The sequence below is a fragment of the Engraulis encrasicolus genome, chromosome 18 (genome assembly GCF_034702125.1).
Source record: "Engraulis encrasicolus isolate BLACKSEA-1 chromosome 18, IST_EnEncr_1.0, whole genome shotgun sequence".
Classification (NCBI taxonomy): Eukaryota; Metazoa; Chordata; class Actinopteri; order Clupeiformes; family Engraulidae; genus Engraulis; species Engraulis encrasicolus.
In genome coordinates this window covers 38,060,279-38,082,778 of record NC_085874.1, presented here as the reverse complement: position 1 = coordinate 38,082,778, position 22,500 = coordinate 38,060,279, and the positions used below count along the sequence as shown (strand labels likewise).

The 22,500-nt window shown below is 42.3% G+C and overlaps 2 long non-coding RNA genes across 4 annotated transcripts; one reads left to right on the top strand and one right to left on the bottom strand.

The window, feature by feature from the left end:
• The first annotated feature begins 8,577 nt into the window (after positions 1-8,577).
• On the top strand, positions 8,578-11,654 carry LOC134468603 (uncharacterized). Of its 2 annotated transcripts, XR_010038859.1 has the most exons (5): positions 8,578-8,779; positions 9,282-9,337; positions 9,921-9,990; positions 10,204-10,290; positions 10,667-11,654. It is a non-coding gene; the product is annotated as an uncharacterized LOC134468603 (long non-coding RNA). The 2 variants fall into 2 exon arrangements; XR_010038858.1 differs by lacking the exon at positions 8,578-8,779 and having other exon boundaries at positions 9,195-9,337.
• Positions 11,655-15,663: 4,009 nt separating this feature from the next.
• Positions 15,664-17,896, bottom strand: LOC134468602 (uncharacterized). 2 transcript variants are annotated; one of them, XR_010038857.1, is made up of 5 exons: positions 17,795-17,896; positions 17,267-17,345; positions 17,053-17,162; positions 16,682-16,784; positions 15,664-16,083 (listed from the first exon to the last, which is right to left on the bottom strand). It is a non-coding gene; the product is annotated as an uncharacterized LOC134468602 (long non-coding RNA). The 2 variants fall into 2 exon arrangements; XR_010038856.1 differs by having other exon boundaries at positions 16,682-17,162.
• Between the last annotated feature and the right edge of the window lie 4,604 nt (positions 17,897-22,500).

The following is a 22,500-nucleotide window of genomic DNA, read 5'->3' as shown; positions in this document are numbered from 1 at the left end:
CGGGTATATTGAAGAGGGAAGTGTGGGACACCAGGTCAGCTATACAAAAACAGATGACGGCAAAGCATCAAGGATATCTGGCCTTCCATTACTCCCATGCACTGTTTCTGCCATTGACTTCAATGTTAAACGCATCATGGCCGTTATTATTAATAATATTAAGACAGAGAGAGTCCTAACCAAGTATTGAACATTGCATGTTGTGTAGAAAGTACCAAAGTTCAACTGATTTGATGTGCACTGATGTGAAACAAATTTTGATGAAGAAAATTGTGATTTTATTACAATATTCTAATGATGTGAATTCCCCAATTCAGGGTTTTTTTGAGCTGGAAGACCAAAATGTGTAAAAATAAACAATTTAATGATTGGAATAGTTAAAAAACTGGGCCATGAATCTACAATCCATGACAGTTTAACATTATTGATGGAATTATGGAAATAAATCAACTTTTTCATAGTATTCTAATAAAAAGGCCTGGAGCTGTATGTATGTCATGTATGCATGCATGTATGCCTGTATGTATGCATGTAGGCTATGTATGCATGTCTGTATGTACAGTATGTATGTGTATACATATGTATGTACTCAATGTATTGCTTATTTTCTATATTCCAGATGTACTCTATGGTAGGCTACATTCTCATTACAGCTGCATAAGCATGGCTGTCTGTTCCTCGGGGCTGCACTGATGGCTGCACTAATCCCATCTAATGACTGCAGTGGCACCACCAATCACCAGGTAATAAAACCAACACCTTCCCCTCTAGCTAATCAACCACAACCCCCCTGGGAGAGGAGAGGTGAGAAGGACAGGCCTGTTGCAACCAGGCAGGCAAATCAGGCAATTGCCTAGGGCCCCCAGCTGAATGGCTTCTATAATGGAATCCATTCAAACACAAACTGCAGTCATCGCCTTTCCACGCCTCCCTCCCTGCTCTCTGATTGGAGACCATGATCGAGAACCCTCACTAAGGCATGGATTCCATGCTGTCTTTCAGATTGAAACGATTGTGCAAAGCAGCATGGGATTTCCCACAACAAAACAAAAATAAAATTGCATTCATGCCTCATCACAACAAAATTGCATTTATGCCTCATCCGTGCAATGGGGCAGCCTCCAATGGCGCCAGAGAGGGAGCAGTGCGGCGGGACGCTACCATGCTCAGGGTACCTAAGTCATGGAGGAGGGAGAGCACTGGTTAATTACTCCCCCCACCAACCTGGCGGGTCGGGAGTCGAACTGGCAACCTTTGGGATACAAGTCTGACGCCCTAACCGCTTACCCATGACTGCCCCATTACTCTGCTCCTATTACTCCGCTGTTATTGTATCATTGCCTCATTTGGCGTTAACGTGACGGATACCAACTTGAATAACACGTGGGCTAACGCTGTTGTTGTCAGTGTTTTGGCAACAAACGGCAGACAGTGTGCTGTAGTGTTGGATTTTGTTTGTTTTCTTTCGGAGCGCCGGGGCTGTAGTACTCGAGTCCGGACTCGGCCCAAGTCCGCACTCAAGACCGTTTTTTTGCGGACTTGGACTTGTCTTGGACTCGCTATCAATTGGACTCGGACTTGTCTTGGACTCGAACATTGGTCTTGCCAAATTAAGCTTTTGGACTCGACCGGGTCTGTTTTGTTTAGAACATTGGCTACCATAAATTCTAGAGTGGAGATTGAAATCCAAAAACATACAAGTTAGTCTTCATATCTATGGCATATGGGTTACCTTCGCACATCCGCTTTATAGATATTCATCCTTTTCATTGTTTAACATGTGACTCGGACTCGGACTTGGACTCGAATCCTTTTGGACTCTGACTTGTCTCGGTCTCGAACCTCTTTGGACTCGGACTTGGCTATTTTGGTCTTGGACTTGTCTCGGACTCTACAAAGGTGGACTTGACTACAGCCCACATGTTAATGTCGTATTAGCATAAACAAGCCCCGTTCTCCTCGCCAGCCCTCCGAGCGGCACGTGCTGTGTATACTGTGTAATTAAAACACGCTTAGAGTAAGGAGGCTAGGCCCTCGGAGTGGTAGACAAGGTGACATGATCAAAGGTTCTCTGTTTGTTCCCAGAATTAAAAAACAAGCCAAGCCACGACATGAAACGCGTTGTGTTTTTCTGCATCAAAATTTCACAGAGATTCCAAATACCTGCTCGTGTTGATTAGACCTGTTTAATATGGACCTGTTTACCGAAGAACAACATCTGGCAAAGGAAGATAAAATTGCCAATGTGTGTGTGTGTGTTTTTTTTTACAGGACCCCTGTCCGTGCACTTGACATTTGAACATGCAAAAGCACTGGTACAGGACAAACACAGCTATTGTTTACACATGATAGCCTGTGAAACAGACCGGGCAGCCCTTTTGTGCTGGTCCCTGGTAGGGAGATGGGAAATTTGGTCCAACTTGACCTTACAGATATTTCCCAAATTATCTTCATGATTAGCCAACAAGCCAAGCATAAAGCTACCAACTCAAAACATCAATAAAAGAAAAACAATTTTGTTTTTTTTGTAGGCTACATTCACCCTTTATATAAACAAACAAACTGTAAACATGTCTCTAATGTCACTTAAATACTTCAAGTAGGCTACTTTCCCAATTTTCCACAGTTAAATGTATTAAAGCCTGTGTGAGAAACTGCTCATGTTGGCCCATTCTATGAATATGTAGGTCCAGTTTTTGAAATCCCACCAAGTTTTGCCAACCAAGCTTAGGTACATCGGGTTGGGGGGAAAGCACTATATTCAGACGCCAGATATGCCGTAGGGTTAGGGTTAGGGTAACTACATGCACTCTCCCTGAACTGAAAAAAAAAACCTGAGCAACATAGCAAAAACCACAGAAATGGCAGATTTCTGTGGGAAATGTGTATTCAGACAATAGACATGAATGTCTGAATAGCAGCATGTCTGAATAGCGCCATGTAACCCATGGGGTTATATAAGCCATTTTGGTTTTAGCCAACGTTAAATCAGCGTCGGACAGGGGGCTAAATTGGGTACAACTGCACAAGGCCAGGGGTTCCATGCAAGTGTAACCGCAATGTGCAGCGGTTTTGATAAATGAACAAGTTAGTTAATTAACCTATCTACAATGATGATCAATCTTACTCTTGGCCACGACTGACCTTCAACAGCGAAACGGGGCCTAGTTACTCCAAGCACAGCCAGCATACATCAAAGGCGGCAGAAAGCTCAATCTATAGATTGCCCACGCCACACGTGCTAGCTAGCCCTAACAAGGTGACACAGGTAGCCCATGTCAAACTGGAACTATTGTTTTTCTGCACCTTGCGTTTACATGCATTGAAGCATGTAGGCCTATGGTATAAATTAAGGCTTTGAATTAAGACCAGCCAACCGGACAAATGCTGGTGAAATTTGAGTTTGGCTATAAAGAAGACCATGTTACTAGCCACGTTAAGGGTTATGTGCTTGGCTAGTAAGATTAGCATCTATTATCCATTTTGGCTGGTAATGAAAAAGGTTAATTTAGAGCCCTGGGTATACCCTAGTTGAGGGTGAGTGTCAACCACTCACATTTTCAAATGTATTCTCAGTTGAGCGTAAGAGGAGTAGGAAATAATAATCACTAGGGAAAGAGGGGCTCCATATCTTTTCGGTTCATCTGTCAAATCATATGGCTTTTTTTAATCTCCCCCTGCCTCACAGCCACATCTCAGATAAGTGCAATGCCAATGTCGGAATGGAGGCTGGGTGAATTATGAGTGTGTGTGTGTGTGTTTGTGCGTGTGTGTGTGTGTGTGTGTGTGTGTGTGTGTGTGTGTGCCTGTGTGTGTGTGTGTGTGTGCGTGTGTGTGTGTGTGTGTGTGTGTGTGTGTGTGTGTCCGTGCGTGTGTGTGTGTGTGTGTGTGTGCGTCCGTGCGTGTGTGCGTCCGTGCGTGTGTGTGTGTGTGTGTGCGTCCGTGCGTGTGTGTGTGTGTGTGTGTGTGTGTGTGTGTGTGTGAGAAAGAGAGAGAGAGAGTCTGTTTGTACCGTATTGGTGTTTCGTGTGCGTGTGCGTGTGCGTGTGCGTGTGTGTGTGTGTGTGTGTGTCTGTGTCTGTGTGTCTGTGTGTCTGTAAGACTTGTAATTGAGGCTAGACAATACAGTCTGGATAGAGATTGGGGAGGCGAAGGAAGGCAGACGAGGTGTGAGTGTATAAGTGCGGGAGGCACAGGTAGGCTACAGTGAGACTGCAGACACGAGCACTGAGCTGAGCAGGAGAGACGAAAGAAACTGGAGAAAGAGGGAGAGCTGCTTTGAGTGAAATGCCAGAAAAAAAAACTGAGAAAGAGAGAGGGGGGTGGGGGGAGAGAGAGAAAGAGACGGTGACAGAGAGAGAAAGCGGGAGAGAGAGATGAAGAGAGGAAGAGACAGTGACACAGGGAGAGAGACAGAGGCTGATAGAGAGACAGACAGACAGAGAAAGAGAGACAGACAGAGGCACACAGTGGGTATTTCTCAAAGTGAAGTGTTCTAGCCTAGTGCGAGTAACGCAAATGTTTTGCTTATACCACGGCAGTCTGGAATCTCCCATTGTGACGCGCTAAATTGGGTGTTGATTAACTGTCTATATATGCACACCTGAAGTAGTCCCACTATTAGGTCACTTTTCTGACCGCATAACTCCAGTGTATCAATGCGCCAAGGCACGCACGTTCATAAATTACACACAAAAAAGTTGCAAGCATTACGCGCTGAATTGACACAGCAGCAATGTATAGTGAATCTGGAGCAAATCTTAGTAGGCCTAATCAAATTTCAAACATGTTTATTTCTCCCAACTGACCATCACCCTGTTAACTTTGTGTGTGAGAGAGAGAGAAAGAGAGAGAGAGAGAGAGAGAGAGAGAGAGAGAGAGAGAGAGAGAGAGAGAGAGAGAGAGAGAGAGAGAGAGACCGTAACTTGTGAAAAGTATGGGATATTTTCGGATCAATAGACCTAACTATGGGAACGCAGTGGAAAATAAATCAAGGGGAGTTTCCTATGGGAGGAGAGCAGATTGACGAGGTGCCTGTTTTGATAAAGTTAATGGCGAGGCGAGGCATTTAGAATGTCGCCAAGATACGCGGGGTATTTTTTTAATCTATTGAGATCTGTAAATTTGTAGGAATCATGCCAACTGTAGCATAATCTTGTGGGCAAGTCAGACGCGCCCATATATCGGATGGGTAGAACATTGAGGCGACTGACTTGACAACCAAATGCAATAGAATTAACGACTGGCTCTTGACTTGACAACCGAATGCGATAGAACTAACGACGGTGTCTTGGCTATAGCAACCTTCAATTTAGAATTAGTAACGGCAGTTCGCCAGAAAGTTATGAAAAGAACCTTCTTGTGGCGGAAGGAAGTAGTTATACAGAAAACCTTTGTTTTAGCCATTAAAGCATCGAAATAATTCCTCAAATAAATTTCAGACAGTGTGGCAACCGTGGTATAAGCGGGATAATTGACTTCACGGTGTGCGTATAACAGGAAAAATAATGCACACCGAGGTGTAATCATCACCACCTAGGTGTGCATTATTTTCCCTGTTATACGCACACCGTGTCGTCTATTATCCCTTACGTATTTCACCAAGGAGTATGCAATAATTACTACTCAGTGTAATTAATTATTGGATTAAAAAATGGGTGTTACTCGCATTAGCAAGGCTATACTTCACTTTGAGAAATACAGTGACAGAGGAGGAAGACAAAAGGGGGCGGACAACGGGGTCAGTTGTTCCAGGCCTAGGAAGAGAGGGGCCCCAGAAATGGGTCTTCGTTACATTGTATGCAGAGCTCTAAATTAACACTTTTTCATCCCCAGCCAAAATGGCTAGTAGATGTTAATCGTACCAGGCAAACACACACTCATTAATGTGTTAAAGTGACTAATACGTTTGTGTTTTCTACCATCCGTGCCGTGCCCTCCTAGTGACAAAACACCTTCAGTGCTGCTTCTAGTCAGGCCAGGATCAATACAATTATTGTTTCTCTGCTCCTGAAAAATCGGGAACTCCTCCCACTTTGTCGGGAAGCAAACAATCAGTAGCAAACCAAGGGAGGCAGGTCAGCCATGCCGTTTGGGAAATGTTGAGTGTCATGCTCTTGGACAGACCAAGTTTCGAGGAGATTTGAAAATCGATGATAATCGGACTGGAGGGGGTGGGGGGTGGCGGGAGGCAGCTTTTATGTGCCTTTGTCTCCGACCAGGTCAAATAAGCTGTCAGCGGCCCTATGCACACAGTCACCTTCTCCATACTCCCTGATCTCACACCATCTTCCTTCAGGCCTGTGCTCTCGCTTGACCGCTTCCATTCCCTCTGACTTTCTCTCTATCATTCTTTTTGTCCTTTCTCCTCCTCTCACACCTCCCTCTTCTCACACTATCTTTCTTCTGGCCTCGCCTGTCCTCTCTCTTAAAGGTACACTGTGCAGGAAATGGTCAAAAAAGGTACTGCAACTATGCTGATCATTGAAACTGGGTTGCCTGTTGCCAAATTTGATCTTTTTGTGCAAGTTTTCTAAGTAATAAACTTATTTTTCTACACTGCAAAAAACGAATATCTGTAGAAGTGTAATATACTTGAATTCAGCATTTTGTTCTCATTACACTTGTTTTTGAAGGTATTTTCTTGGTAAGACTGACTATTGTTAAGATTATTTGACTTGTTTCAAGAAAATTCATCTTTTTTATCCTACCTAGATAATAAAACTAGTTCTGAGCAGCTTTTTTCTTAAAATAGAACACATACTGACAGAGTCGCATTAACAATTAGACTGTGAGTACATTTTTACTTGTTTCAAGACAATAAGACAATCCAAATGAACCTGTTTTAAGAACTGGCTCGATCTCACTAAGATATTCTAGCTAATCAACTGTGATAGCATACAAATTAATAGGGCCATTGAGATTTCCATTCATGATTCATAGCTTTGACATTTCTGTTGTTTGAGCAGCATTTGGCATAGCAATTTCATGATTGTAAATCTGTATCCCATCTCAATGTGTCAAACACTTGATATTCACAGCAAAATATACTGTAGATGAATCAATAACACATATAAGTGAAAAGTGAAAGCCCATTGGGAAACTCCAACTCCCATTGTCATTGTGACACAGCACTCCACAGCACACAAGTGAACACTGCACACAACAATATTGCATTTATGCCTCACCCGTGCAAGGGGGCAGCCCTCAGTGGCGCCCCATGGGGAGCAGTGCGGTGGGACGGTACCATGCTCAGGGTACCTCAGACATGGAGGAGGATGGGGGAGAGCACTGGTTGATTACTCCCCCCACCAACCTGGCGGGTCGGGAGTCGAACCGGCAACCTCAAGTCTGACGCCCTAACCGCTCACCCATGACTGCCCTTGTATTAAAAAAAAAAATAGGGAGTCCCATTTCTGTGATTATGGTCTTTCCTAATTGTTACCAAGAAACATCCATTTCAGAGATGATATTCAAAAAATCTAATCTTTGAACTGACATATGCCTCTGACGCCTTGATACCGCTGATGTGTGGCCCAATTCTTTTTCATGAGCAAATATACTGTTTGTTTGATGGGTAGGCTACTTTCGACAATTTTGCTATGATTTTTTTTTTTTTTCAAGATTGTTTTTGGTCTTTTTTACAACTTTATTGTAACTGACAGGACAGTTTGAGAGGTGGACAGGAGGCGAATGGGGAGAGAGATGCGGAGGGGTCGGCAAATGACCCGGACCGGGAATCGAACCCGGGTCGGCCACACGGCAGACGAGTGCCCTACCAGATTGCCCATGGCAGGGCCATTTTGCTTTGATTTACAAGACATTTGCAAACATTTTATAGGCCTAATTTAATTTAGAAATTTAGAATAAAAAAATAATGCTTTGACTCTATCTCATGCACACGTGTCTCATCATGCTCTGTCTAAATTTTTGTAAAGTTTCCGTCATCAGAGCAAAAAAGGTTGTGAGTTATTTCACTTAATTCTATGATAAGATGTATAGCATGGTCCTTGCTGCTGATAAAAACAAAAGTGAATATCTTCAGAAATATCAGCATCTGTCCAGACAACGTTTTTAGTTTGTTATCTATCATTAGATTCCATCGTTACACTAATTGGACATGTCTTGTATGGGTCTATTAATATGCAAACCTAGGCCTATAGCCTATCTGAAGTTATACCATCTAGATCAATATGATTTGACAAAATAAAGTGCTTCAATGCACGTTTTATTTCCTGTTGCACAACTGCAACAGTAAGGGCAACAGGTTTTTTTGTGTTCATTTTTAAGGCACACTCAAAAAATGTTTCTGGGTCCTGGTAAATATTAAGAAATATGTATACATACAATATTATTATAAAATGGAAAAATGATTCATTGAAATCATATAAACACCATTTGAACTGTCGGCGTATGAACTTTTAAACAAATAATCTAAACAAATAATGTATGCACTTGAAAAAAGCTCATAATATTAACTGACATGCACATCACACTCCAGAACAGTAGGTGGCAGTAAGAAATGAATTGCCTATTGTCGAAACACATTTTCATAGACAGTATTTATCTTCTTCCTGCTGGCACCAAGTTGTTACCTTATTGGTACAGAAATATTTTACATAAATCAAAACTATATATGTGAAATTCATGCTGTAATTCAGGTGGGATAACAAACAAAAACAAAAAAACACCAAAGAGTAAAACCGGAAATGGAATTACGTCACTTCCTGTTCGTCAGTTGGTCTCCTGCTTTGAAATTGAGGCAATCGTTTTCAGCCGGGTAAGTTTCACAATTCGTTTCAATCCTTGTCATCTTTGGCAATATGCTTGTATTAAGACACTATTACGGTCATTTGTGAAGTATACTACGCTATTGTGATGTTTTTGGCATTTTTGTCTGTATGGAAAGTTAACCGATACGATTGTTAGATCATGCTGTGTGATCTGACAAGCTGTTTGTCTTGCATTCAAATATCCACTCTTAAACAGTAGCTTATCTTGTGCAACATCTTTAGGTGTAAAAAAAGTTACCTTAAGGTTTATCCAGTCTGAAGTGTAAATTACCAGCATAATTATTTTAAACATAGTTTAACACCTGCTGCTGTTTAGCTTAGCAGCTAGCTATTGCTCTCTAGCTTGCTATTGCCCTGTAATGCCCCACATGTTACTCAACAATTTTTTGTAATGGGCGTCACTATTGGCCAGTCCTGAATATCACCTTTGAAAAGCCATGTTTGCCGATATTGTGAGAAAAGGTTCACCTCTGTTTTTCAACTTGACAGATGGTTGCCCCCTGTGCGAGTGGAAGATGTGACTTTGAAGACAGTCATTGTAAAAGGTAGGATTTATGTCCATGTTCAATTGTTTTACACTTTACCCTCTGCTTGAACACTTTACTTACACCAAAGCAAAATGAGGATAAAAATATTTTTTAGCCAATTAGCTGTCATTTTCATGTTGGCATGGTGTCAACAGTTATTTTGTATTGTATGAAACATGGATATGGTGAAAAATATTTTAATTAACTTTAATTTCACGCTGTCTTAAGTGGCTGTAGTCACGTTATTTACCAATATTTTTAAATGGTGACAATATTCCCCAGTCTAAAAAGTGGTGACGATGTACCTGACTTGCTTGCCATAGACAACAAGAAGTGGTGTTTCATGCATGGTGTGGAGTTGCTTGAGGATGCAAAATCATTGGTAATCCAACAACATGCGTCAGTCAACATCTATGCAGTGACATAGGCTATTTGATATGGCAGATTTTATTTGGTTGAGGCTACTCTACTCTCCTTGACCCCTGGTCTCAACTTAGGTTTTACAGGAAGTCAGTCAATGTCATTGTGATGTTAGCCCTCATCTTATCTTGTAATTTATGTGACATCAACTCCAGCACTCTAATTATGTGTTTTGTCATAGGTGCAAAAGGCTTGTCTAAGATAAGCTGGCAGTCTACACCGCATGGCCTGCGTTGCTGACATTGAGTGAAGTAAGTGTGGTGGTACATTATGTCATAACAGATAGTATTTAAGTGTTGATGTATGTCTGTCCTGTAGGATGTCTTTGTGGCTTGACCCCAGGTGTTGCCCAACCTGCAGGCCCAGAGATAGAAAGACATAGTCACAAGTCACAGGACAGACAGGAAGCACAACACAACTGGGCCTGACAACCATGTAATTTTCTTGTAATGTGTCTTTGACAGGTTAATGCAGAGTTCCTGTGCCTGACAGATACTTGAGGAAGCATCTTGGAGGTTCTCAAGGAGAAGGGAGGTGTTGCCAGAAGGAAGGTAGGATAACTCATGGCTCCAACAGCTAATGGAAACATTGTGTTTGAGTTGCAAACAATCTAATGAAGTTGGGTATTAGGTATTAGAAGGTCAGACATTAGGTGTGGGAGACGCATGGCCCACCTCTAGGTTCACTGACTCTGAATTTTGAACAGTTCTGATTATGATGTTCACAAACGATCTGCACCCCAATAAAGAGAGCATGCGATAAGTGGCACCTGCATATCACTGACAAGCACACTATTAAATGCCCCCTATTAGTGGCCATGGTTGTCATTCACTAGACATCAGCATTTTTACATTTAGTGCCATTAAAGCTACATAAAAAGTGTGTGCACAGTGTTAAGCTTTCTGCATTTTCTTTTTCCACCATCAGGACTAGAGTGGCGAAGTGATCCAAAGGCAGACTGCACATCTACGTGTATGGTTTGCAAGGAACATCCCGTGCCAGAGACTGTGATACAAGGCATGGAGCTGTACAGTGAACTCGGAGCATCTCTTGTGCATGTGTGATGCTCTTTGGACTCGGTTACCGGTATATACCCTCAATCTCAACTCTGTGGATTTGGATTTACAATTTTAAGTATCCAGATGAACTGAAATATATGTTCTGGTGAATTTGGAAATCAATCACTATAAACTACAGTAAATATGTTGGACACTGGCAATCTCAGGTTCTAAGACATTGTATAAAAGGACAATCCATCACATTTCTATGCATACTTTTATGTGCTGTTCTCTGATCTGAGTTGATGATTTTTTTTGTCCTTATCTTAGCTCAGCATGGCATTGAGTATCATTGAGGGTTTTTTTTCTAAGCATTTTCTATGCAGATTAAAAGATGAGTAGCACTTCATGGACACATTGATATCATAATTAAAAACATTTCTCTCTCCCTCTCCTCCACCACTTTGGGAAAGAATCAAAGAGCCAAAAGTGATCCTGCGGGCAGTTGGTCAATTCTAAAATGTCCATTCACAAATAACATCTTTTTCATGAATGTCTAAGTAAATAAGTGAGTAAATAGACACATACTGTTCTGTTGAGAGTATGTTTTTCGGCCAAAGATATCTGACTGCATTCAAAATGGTGGATTAACATGCAGAGGACCCCACTATTATTAATTTGCCCAAGCGATTATGACATTACTTAGAATTTGATGGTGGTTGTAAGCATTCATGAAAAAGATGACATTTCTGAACAGGCCACATAAATTAATGTGGTACAGTACACTGATAATTTCAGGTTTTCTGTTTAATTTCTGTTTAATCATACGATTATATTGTCTAGATTTTGGTGCTTTATTATCGTTTGACTGCATGTTTGTCCAGCTGATGAAATATTAATAAAAGAAATGTTTTGAAGTTCTTGTCAAGTATATTTTTCTCATACACCTAAACAAGATATTAATTCTACATGAGAAAATAAGTATTCTAGCTAAGAAAATCAGACTAGTTTTAAGACTTTAAATGAGCTGGAAACAAGTAAATTTGCCTTGTTTTAAGCGTATTGTATGCTTGTTTTGAGCAATAATTTCTTGGATGACATCTAATTCTAAGCAATAATGACTAATAAAGGAGACGAAATTGCTTAAAATAAGAAAAAAAATCTTAACAAGCAACAGAAAAATAAGATTTTTATACTTGTTTCAAGTGTTTTTCTATGCCTACCGCTTAGATATTATTTTCTTGTTTTAAGAATTCTTACCAAGTCCAATTTGCTCGCTGCACTGGCAGATTATTTTGCTCAAAATAAGCAGTTTTTCACCTAAAACACTATATGTTTTGCTTATTTTTGTAGAGGGCTTTTTTGCAGTGTAGTATGGCCCAAGTACAGTCATTTTTGCAGCTAAAAATGCCTATTTCTGGAAATTCAAAATGGCGGACCATGGAGAAGATCCCCCTTTTCATGTATGAAAAGTGCAATTTTCCCAGTCATAATGAATGCTTAGAATTTGATGGTGGTGGTAAGTATTCATGAAAAAGGTAACATTAATGAATGAGTTGCATGGATTCTGGAAATAAACAACTAAAAATCTCACACAGTGTGCCTTTAACCCCATTCATTCTATCGGACTTTCTCTCGTTCTCTCTCCTTCTTTTTCTCTCAACCTTCCTCTCAATTTCCCTTGCTTCTTTATACTCCTCTTTCTTCATTTATCATTCACTCATTCCATCTATCAGGTTTGTACACGCCTCCTCCGTCTCCTTCCTCCTCTGTCCTCCTTTCATATTCCTTCTATCTCTCTCTGTCTTTGCATCCATCTTTCTCTCTTTCTCTATCCAGCTATTTCTACACCGCCTCTCTTTACATCCTCTCTCTCTCTCTCTCTCTCTCTATCCATCTTTCACTATCCAGCTCTTTCTGCAACCCCTCTCTACATCTTCTCTCTCTCTCTCTCTCTCGCTCTCTCTCTCTCTCATCCCTCTCTCTCTGTCTCCCCCTGGCCTGGCCTATCTCATTTGTCGCGGGTGGTAATTCATTCTGCTCGCGTCCCCCCTCACTCAGAGCAGTGACACCTGGTTGTCACCTTGAATATGTTTATTTATTCTCACACAGGGAAGGGAACTCCTGCCTCCCTTGCCATCCCATCGCCTTGCCTTGCATTGCCTGTCAGGGTGTGTGTGTGTGTGTGTGTGTGTGTGTGTGTGTGTGTGTGTGTGTGTGTGTGTGTGTGTGTGTGTGTGTGTGTGTGTGTGTGTGTGTGTGTGTGTGTGTGTGTGTGTGTGTGTGTGTGTGTGTGTGTGTGTGATGTGTAAGCACTGGTCTCCACACACATACAAGCAACACATGCATACATACATACACACACACACATACGCGTGCGTGCAGACACACACACACACACACACATGCATGCATGCACAGTGCACACGCACGCACACAGATACATGCACACAGACACACACCTACACACACACACACACTGACACACACGCACACGCACGCGCACACATAACACACAACACACACACACACACACACACACACACACACACACACACACACACACACACACACACACACACACCACTCCCGACACACACACACACAGACACACACATATAACACTCCCGACACACACACACACACACACACACACACCTAACACTCCCGACATCACCCCACCCCGCCAGCACGACCAACACCCACCACCCTCCACCCTCCTCCCTCTCTAGATCTAATATCAGCGCTCTAAATTGATATTAGATTCCTTGTTCCTGTCTGGGGCCATTTGTGCTCCTCACATGTCACCTTCATGAGAACGAAATTGAAGGCGTGGTGGCCCTTGAGGAGGGTGTGAGCAGAACTTCTCTGTGATTCTCGGAATGGTGTTTTGGTGGAGAGAGAAAAATCAAAGGATATACTGTAATCGGGGTTGGGCTGGGATGAAAAAGCTGCCAGGCCATTTTTAAAAAGAAGTCTTAAAGGGACACTGTGTGAGGTTTTTAGTTGTTCATTTCCAGAATTCATGCTGCCCACTCAATAATGTTACTTTTTTCATGAATACTTACCACCAAAATCAAATTCTAAGTATTCATTATGACTGGAAAAATTGCACTTTTCATACATGAAAAGGGGGATCTTCTCCATGGTCCGCCATTTTGAATTTCCTAAAATAGCCATTTTTAGCTGCAAAAATGACTGTACTTGGGCCATACTAGAAAATAGTAGTTTATTACTTAGTAAACTATCAGGAAAAGGTCAAATTTGGCAATAGGCGACACAGTTTCAATGAGCCGCATAGTTGAAGTACCTTTTTTGACCATTTCCTGCACAGTGTCCCTTTAAAAAGGCCCCTCGAGTGGGCAGAGTAAAGGTAGAAGTAAAAAAATAAAACCTGCCACAGCAGCCTTCCAGCACAAGTAACATCACAGAGTAACTGGTCTACAATTAATATAGAACAAAGTATCTGATTCTGTGCTGGTGGGATCAAATTTCTCTTTTTTCCCCAATAAAATCAATGTCAGGGGGGTGCTGTGGCGCAGTGCGCTAAGCCCCCCACATTTGGACTTGCATGCCCACTGGGACCCCGGTTCGAGTCCGGCCGGGGTCATTTCCCGATCCCACCCCGTCTCTCTGTCCCACTCGCTTCCTGTCACCATCTCAGACTGTCCTATCAAATAAAGGCATAAAAGCCCCTACAAATATATTTTAAAATAAATTAATAAATAAAAACAATGTCTATCCACCTCATTAGGCACAATGGAATAACTGATGTAACCGTACTTACACAACACAGCACGAAAAGGAGGATTTGTGACAATGAACTCGTCCCTAATCGTCCACGGACTTGCCTAACTTTCGTCTGATTTTGAGCGCTTGAGAGAATCAAAACTAACAATTTTGATGACACCTAACTCGCCCGGAAGCGAATCGCGAGCCGCGTACAGGTCTCACAGCAGGGTGTTAATGGCCCAACGATTACCACATGAAAGGCAATGACAGCCAGCCCGGAACGCGGACTAGCCTTGCTCTTATTGGACGAAAAAGACACGTGACTCAAAGTAAAAGAGTTGCGCTATTGGTTAGCAGCTACGACCTTCTATTGGTCACGTTGGATTAATTAATGCAGACCGTATACAGTAGGTCCGTATAATTATGCAAAAATTATTATTACTAATATACCTAGGTTGATTTTACTTTGTATATTCACATCATTATATTCACATCATTATAGGCTGCACTGTGATGGGGCTTTAGCATGCATGATGTGAATTTATTGATAAAATGAAAATGAAATGAAAATGTTTTTTTAAAAAACGCTTTTATTATCACACCAAACAATGTACACACACTTTGACAAGAACCATGCAACTACACACATACCCTGCAAACAATATACTCTATATGCAGTGATGTACACAGCACTCAGGTCACAAATGTACAACTAGGAAACATTTCATTACCGACAGGTTAAGTTTGGGCAGGCTGTCATCATGCTTTAGCGTACGTATCGCACGCTAGTGCATGGTGCGACGCATTTTGAATTCAAAGCGTGCTCCTCAACGCAACGGTAAAGCGCTTTCATGCACTTTTGACTAGTGACGAGGTTTGCGCAGTTTTCCCGCCGTGTCGGCGATTTTGTTTTGTCACAGCGCATTTCTGTTACTAAACGCAAATATGTTTTGCTGTGCCCTAACCAAAACCACCCCTAAACCTAACCTGTCAGTGAAGTAATGTTTCTGCTGCTTTACTTTTGCCAAGAACAGCGAGATTAGGCGAATTGCTACCTAAATTGTGCCTAAACCAAAACCATCCCTAAACCTAACCTGTCACAGGGCGTTGTGGAGCACGACTTAACTTCAAAATGCCTATTGGACACACGCGATAGTGAGTTCAAATCAGCGTGTCATAGATACGCTTAGCCTATGCATGATGTTTGGGAAGGGCACAGTTCATAAAACTCAGAAACATACAATGCTTTTTCAAAAAAGGGTTCTATGTTCCCCGCTGCATCCAAGTAGACTGCTGCCACATTGCTAAGAGCAGGTTGTTGTTACATCTCTGACAGGTTAGGTTTAAGGATAGTTTTAGTCAGGGCACATACAAAAATGGATTTTAGTAAAAGTTGTCAATTCATAGTAAATATGTGGTAAATATGAAAGTAAGAGGAAAAATACTACAGGTACTGCCTTTTAATACAGACTATACAGGTATGTACAACATTATAAACATTGCTGTTGATTTCATGTTCTTCAGCCGCCAATCATGCCAGCAGGGTCTACTGAAGGTCTCTGGTCACTGCGTCCTCGTCATACTGCAACAGGCACTCAGTCTCACTTCTGGGAGCTGTAGAAACAACAAATAAATTAATACTTCACCATGCACCTCATATTGACATAGCAAATATATCAATAAGCAAGTCATATTGAGCCCAACAGGGATAATCTCCTATTTCAGTCTTCTATGGTCTCATGCACTATGTCTCCCTGCCAGGATATGTAGAATGTAAGAAAATAAATCAAAACATAGCAATGCACAGCATTGAGAACTTATCTATAAAGTAGCACAAGTCATATTGCCAATGTAGGCCAGGGGTGGGGAACCTATGTCTTGAGGGCCGTTTGCGACCCTTGAGGCCGTTTTATCTGGTCCCCGATATAATTTTAATGTTATTCAGCTTCACATAAAATATGACATATTTTGTAAAGGAACCTTAGAAAATACATTTGCAATACAATTAAGTTATATTCAGGGAAGCTGAAGAAGGTGGTGTTTGTTTAAATGTGGCTGCCTTCAATATAGGTCTAAAGTGAAGGGGAAAATCCTGGTTTGTGTTCATAGTACGGCCCTTGGAGAACTTTTACGGCCCCTCGGATGAATTTGAATTGGCCCTTCGAATGAGAAAGGTTCCCCACCACTGACGTAGGCTATAGGTTAAGCTTACCCTCTTTCACTCTTCTGTGGTGAGACTGTCCATTTTGGGTTGACCTCCACACGCGTCTGTAGCACAGCACACAGGATTGCAGGACACAGCATCCTGCAGGACACTACAAAAAAAAACAAACAAAAAAAAACAAGGGGAATGAATAAATTACCTGACCAGTTATTAAACAAATGAAAATTGATGTGCCAGAGCTGTGGTAAAAGTAACCTTGGGTCCAAATCATCTAGGCCTAGGGTGTGTGTGTGTGTGTGTGTGTGTGTGTGTGTGTGTGTGTGTGTGTGTGTGTGTGTGTGTGTGGTAAATCCAGTGTTCACATTATTCAGATATGAGAATTAATTCATTCATTCATTTTAACTGACATTAGTACATACCCATATCAGTGCCATTTCACCCTGTCAAGACACTGGACCTGGGTCTATTGGAGCTCTCTGCTCAGGGTGTCCTCGTTATACTGCAGCAGGCACTGTTGTTTCTATAGTTCCTAGAAGCGAGACAAATAAATAAATACTTTGCCATGCACCCGATATTGACATAGCAAATATGTCAATAAGCAAGACCTATTGAGCCCAACAGGGATAATCTTACACTATATCAGTTTTCTGTGGTCTCTTGTAAGATTGGCCCATCACCATTCTGCAGGACACTACCGTCTCCCTGCCAGGATCTGTAGGATGTAAGAAAATAAATCAAAACATAGCAATGCACAACATTGATTACTTATCTATAAAGTAGCACAAGTCATATTGACAATGTAGGCCAGGGGTGGGGAATCTATGTCTCTAGGGCCGTTTGCGACCCTTGAGGCAGTTTTATCTGGCCCCCCGATATAATTTTAATGCTATTCAGCTTCACATGAAATATGACATATTTTGTAAAGGAATCTTAGAAAATACATTTGCAATACAATTAAGTTATATTCAGGGAACCTGAAGAAGGTGGTGTTTGTTTAAATGTGGCTGCCTTCAATATAGGCCTAAAGTGAAAGGGAAAATCCTGGTTTGTGTTCATAGTACGGCCCTTGGAGGACTTTTACGGCACCTCGGATGAATTTGAAGCGGCCCTTCGAATGAGAAACGTTCCCCGACCCTGACGTAGGCTATAGGTTAAGCTTACCCTCTTTCACTCTTCTGTGGTGAGACTGTGTCCATTTTGGGTTGACCTCCACACGCGTCTGTAGCACAGCACACAGGATTGCAGGACACAGCATCCTGAAGACACTTCAAAAAACAAGGGGAACGAATAAATGACCTGTCCAGTTCTATAAAAAAGAATACCCTGAAAAAGAACACCCTGTTGTTTCTACAGCTCCTAGAAGCGAGACAAATAAATTAAATACTTTGCCATGCACCTCATATTGACATAGCAAATGTATCAATGAGCAAGTCATATTGGTCACAAAGAAGTTAATCTTACATTCTTTCAGTCTTCTATGGCGAGTTAGGCCTTCAGGTGACTCGTCTTCGCCATATTATGAGACAGCAGCCTGTGAAAACATGGTAAATAGAATAACCCATTAACCTTGGGTCCTAATATAATACATGGACATAAACTAGCCTACATTATTTAGACAAGGTCAGTAGACCTCCACGTGAAACAATAAGAAAAAGTGACCATACATAATTTCAATTTCTTGAAGAGGCCATCTACACTTACATTATTTGTGCAACAAGTGCTGTTTTGAGGACCCATACTTTTTAAGGACAGGTTGCCTTCTGTTGCAAATGGCAGGGTATTTCACATTGATTTCGGGGTGGCGTGCTCAACTTGACCACTCTGGTCGACATTGAGCTCGCGCTGATACATTGGGCTCGCGTTACTGAGAGCTGCCGCCAGAACTACTCACGGTTAGCTTTCATAATATAGAACGCAACAAGGAAGAATCGGTCGGTTTGGTGAAAGGGCAAGGTGTTTCAAAGGATTCCCTGATTGACGCTCCCAACGCAGGACGCTCCCCTGTCGGCTCGCTCCCACTAGCCAGACTATAATCGGTCCCACCGCCATATAACGGAGCTAGTTATCTTTTTGATGTTAGTTTTTTGTTTCTAACCCTAACCTTGACACTAAACCTAACCCTAAATTGCTTGTATGTGGCAGTGTGTGGGCAGTCATGGGTGAGCGGTTAGGGCGTCAGACTTGCATCCCAGAAGTTGCCGGTTCGACTCCCGACCCGCCAGGTTGGTGGGGGGAGTAATCAACCAGTGCTCTCCCCCATCCTCCTCCATGACTGAGGTACCCTGAGCATGGTACCGTCCCACCGCACTGCTCCCCATGGGGCGCCACTGAGGGCTGCCCCCTTGCACGGGTGAGGCATAAATGCAATTTCGTTGTGTGCAGTGTGCAGTGTTCACTTGTGTGCTGTGGAGTGCTGTGTCACAATGACAATGGGCGTTGGAGTTTCCCAATGGGCTTTCACTTTCTTTCACTGGAGTTTCCCAATGGGCTTTCACTGTATGATAATACGTGAAATATAATCGGGTGGGACTACACGTCCGGGAGTGATAGAAACACCTGGGACTGCACGTCCGGGAGCGATCTCAGTTGGGAGTGTCCATCTACCACCGTTTCAAAGTAGCAGGGAACTAAATTATATCCCACCTTTGACTTGATTTTACGCAGGTGGGTCTTGGAACCCCTGTGTGACTGCCTAGGTTTCAGGATAGAGAAAGTAAAACAAAAATCATTGAGTAAAATCGATGGGGGACAAATTGTAGCTTTTGTAGACTACGTCGCTACTTGAGGAAAAATAGCTTAACTACAGGGATGTTAGCTACTCGGTCATAGTAGTGACGCTACGACCAAGCCACTAGAGAATGTAATTAAACTAGTCGCTTCGCTACTGCCCAGCACTGAATACCAACATACCCAGACGGCACACCAGTCTTTCCAACGTCGCCTAGATGCATTTTTGCCGCTGTAAAATACATTGGCAAGGCGTCTAAGCGTTAGTTCATCAGCGAAATGCCGGGCAGACGTGAAAAATGAGCAGTGCCCAGCATCTAGTTGATGAGCTAACGCAATAGCATGCTAACGGTAGCCTTTGTCTATCTTTAGGCAGGGGAAAGGCAACTGAGAACGAGCAATGTCAAACAATTTAGCATTAACAAGTATACTTAACATATTCACTGTTTCACCACAGCATTTTGTCATTACGATGCTCGCAAGTCATCAGAATTTACTAGCGTACAGCAGCAACTAGTGTAGTCACATTGAGGGGACTTGAGCTACCAGCTATGTAAAGCGGCTGTGCCATAACTTAGCAATGGCGGATCTGTGTTCAGAGGAGCTATTCAATCGCTCTTGAGTACTGAAACTTTAAACCACAGTTGAGTAAAATGTACTTACATGTATATGAAGCCCATTTTCCGTTGGTATGTGAGGAACTTTTCCCCCATATCGCCAAGAAACGTGTAAACCACACAGACAGCGCGTGGTTCTGTTCAGTCAGGAAGGTGTTGTTGACCGCGGCTGATGGCTTCTTTGTGGCTTGTGTGTGGAATTCGCATTGTGCCAATTAGTTTTACTGCCACCTAAAGGCTTGGTGTAGAACTAATTTAACCAGAGACGGTCTATTTTCAACTAACTTGAACAATCCTTGCTTTAGTTCAGAATACCATTTAAAAACCAGAGTGGCCAAGCACATTGATGTTTTTCCTCAAAAGCAGCTGAGGAACCTTTTTAATTCGAAGGGTCACTTCAAAATGTATGTCCAAGAAAGATCATTCTATTTTGATAGCCTATTCTGTAGGTTCATTTAAATGTTTATAGCACAGATCGAATTGTTTGATCAACTTAATTTCTGAGCTTATAGTATCATAATAAAATGTACTGACAGCAAAGCTGTGGCTAGTAGAAAGGTTTAATGCAGGGGTGGGTAACCTTTTTCATTCGAGGGGCCACTTCAAATTCCTACCATGGTCATAAAATCCTCCGGGGGCCGTAGGCCTACTATGAACACAAATCAGGATTTCCCCATAAAATTTAGGCCTATATAGACACCTTTAGGCCTATATAGACATATAGACATCTTTAAAGGTAGACACCTTTAAAACAGTCCCCACCTTTTCTAGGTCCCCTGAATATAACTTAATTGCATTGGAAATGTAATTTCTAAAATTCCTTTAGGCCTGCAAAATATGTCATAGGCCTATTTCATGTGAAGTTGCAAAACATTATAATGATATCAGGGGCCGGATAAAACGGCCTCAAGGGCCCTCGAGACATAGGTTCCCTACCCCTGGTTTAATGGTTAGTGATTCTGCAAAAACACCACTGGGCAGCGTGAAAAAACATACACACAGAGAGACACACACACACACACACACATTTTAGTAAAAGGCCAAAAAATGCCCTAGGGCCCCCAACAATCCCGTTGCCTAGGGACCCCAAAATCCTAGAAACAGGCCTGCCGACCCCCCACTCCCTCCCACCCACCTGACCTCACCCCACCCCACTTGAAATTGACTGGGGCAGCTCCCGACCTGATCACTGGCATTTACATATTAAAGGCTCTTCTAAGAAGGGGATGGGAGGGGGTCATGGGGGAGCCGCAAATGCTGTGGCTTGAGGTATGAGGCAATTTAAGATGCAAAACTCATCCACAAATTCCTCTTTTCATGCAGTGCAATACATTAACTTCTACTTTTTATTGGACACCTCTGACCCTCATACATACAACTTGTTTTCATACTAATGCATATCCTGTTCGACTCAGTCCACTGTTGAAGACCAATATGCTCCCGCCCCCTTTATACTGTGGATCAGCAAAGTCCCTTCCCATTAGTCATTTCACCGTGTCCATCTTGGCTACGCCTCAGGGTTGCAATTTCAGATTTAGTAAGACCATGGGTATCTAAAAATGAAAGAAATGGGACAGAAATAGGACAGCTGAGCGATTCACAACCCATATGGTTGGAATCGCAATGAAAAAAAAGATTATAATGGCTATCTAGGATTGGCCGTATATGTGAAAGCAACGCTGTGTTGAACTGCACATGTGCGGTCTAGGATCAAGTGGGTGTGGACTCTGTGGCAACCCCATGCGAGTAGCCCCCCGATGTAAGCCGCACATGTCATCTGCAACCGACCGGTGGATTGGCTCTTGTTGCCGGACAGGTGGGATATGTGAAAGCACGGGCCATATTGGCGTAACAAACAAATCAATCCATTGTAAATCATCACTATAATAGTAAAATAAAATGTTACACCACTACCGCGAAAATATCACAAACACACAAACACAGACACAGGCTTCTTTTTTCCCCCGAGAGAGACAACTCCCAGACAACTATCCTGACTTGACTTTTGTAATAGAGTCGTAATGAAGTCTGCAGTGCCTTCGCATGTTAGCCAATTCCCCATGTTAGAGCACTGAAGTGTGTGTGTGGGGGGGGGTATTGCGGTTGGATGGGCAGGTGTTAGCTCCCCTACTGTGTAGTCCCTCTAATAATGCAATGGTTCCCAAACTTTACCATGACAATAGACCCCCCATGTACCAGTAGAGTCCAGCCAAGGCCCCCCTTACATGGGTAGTGCCACACTATTGTGTGCATCCCCTCTCACAACCATAGTCTAGGTCTGTTAGTCAGTGCCATACTGAGATAAATAAAATATAACTTAATAATAACTACCAAGAGTAATGTTCAGAGATGCAGGATATAATTATAATTCCAATCAGCTGTTCATCGGCCACCAGCACTCCCCGGGGAAAGGGAATATGGAATATTATAATGCAGTTTTTAACTAAACGGAATATTATTACGCTTATACAGTATTTTAGTCTACTAAAGGTATATAATCTATTGAAAGATTTGTTTTTTGTT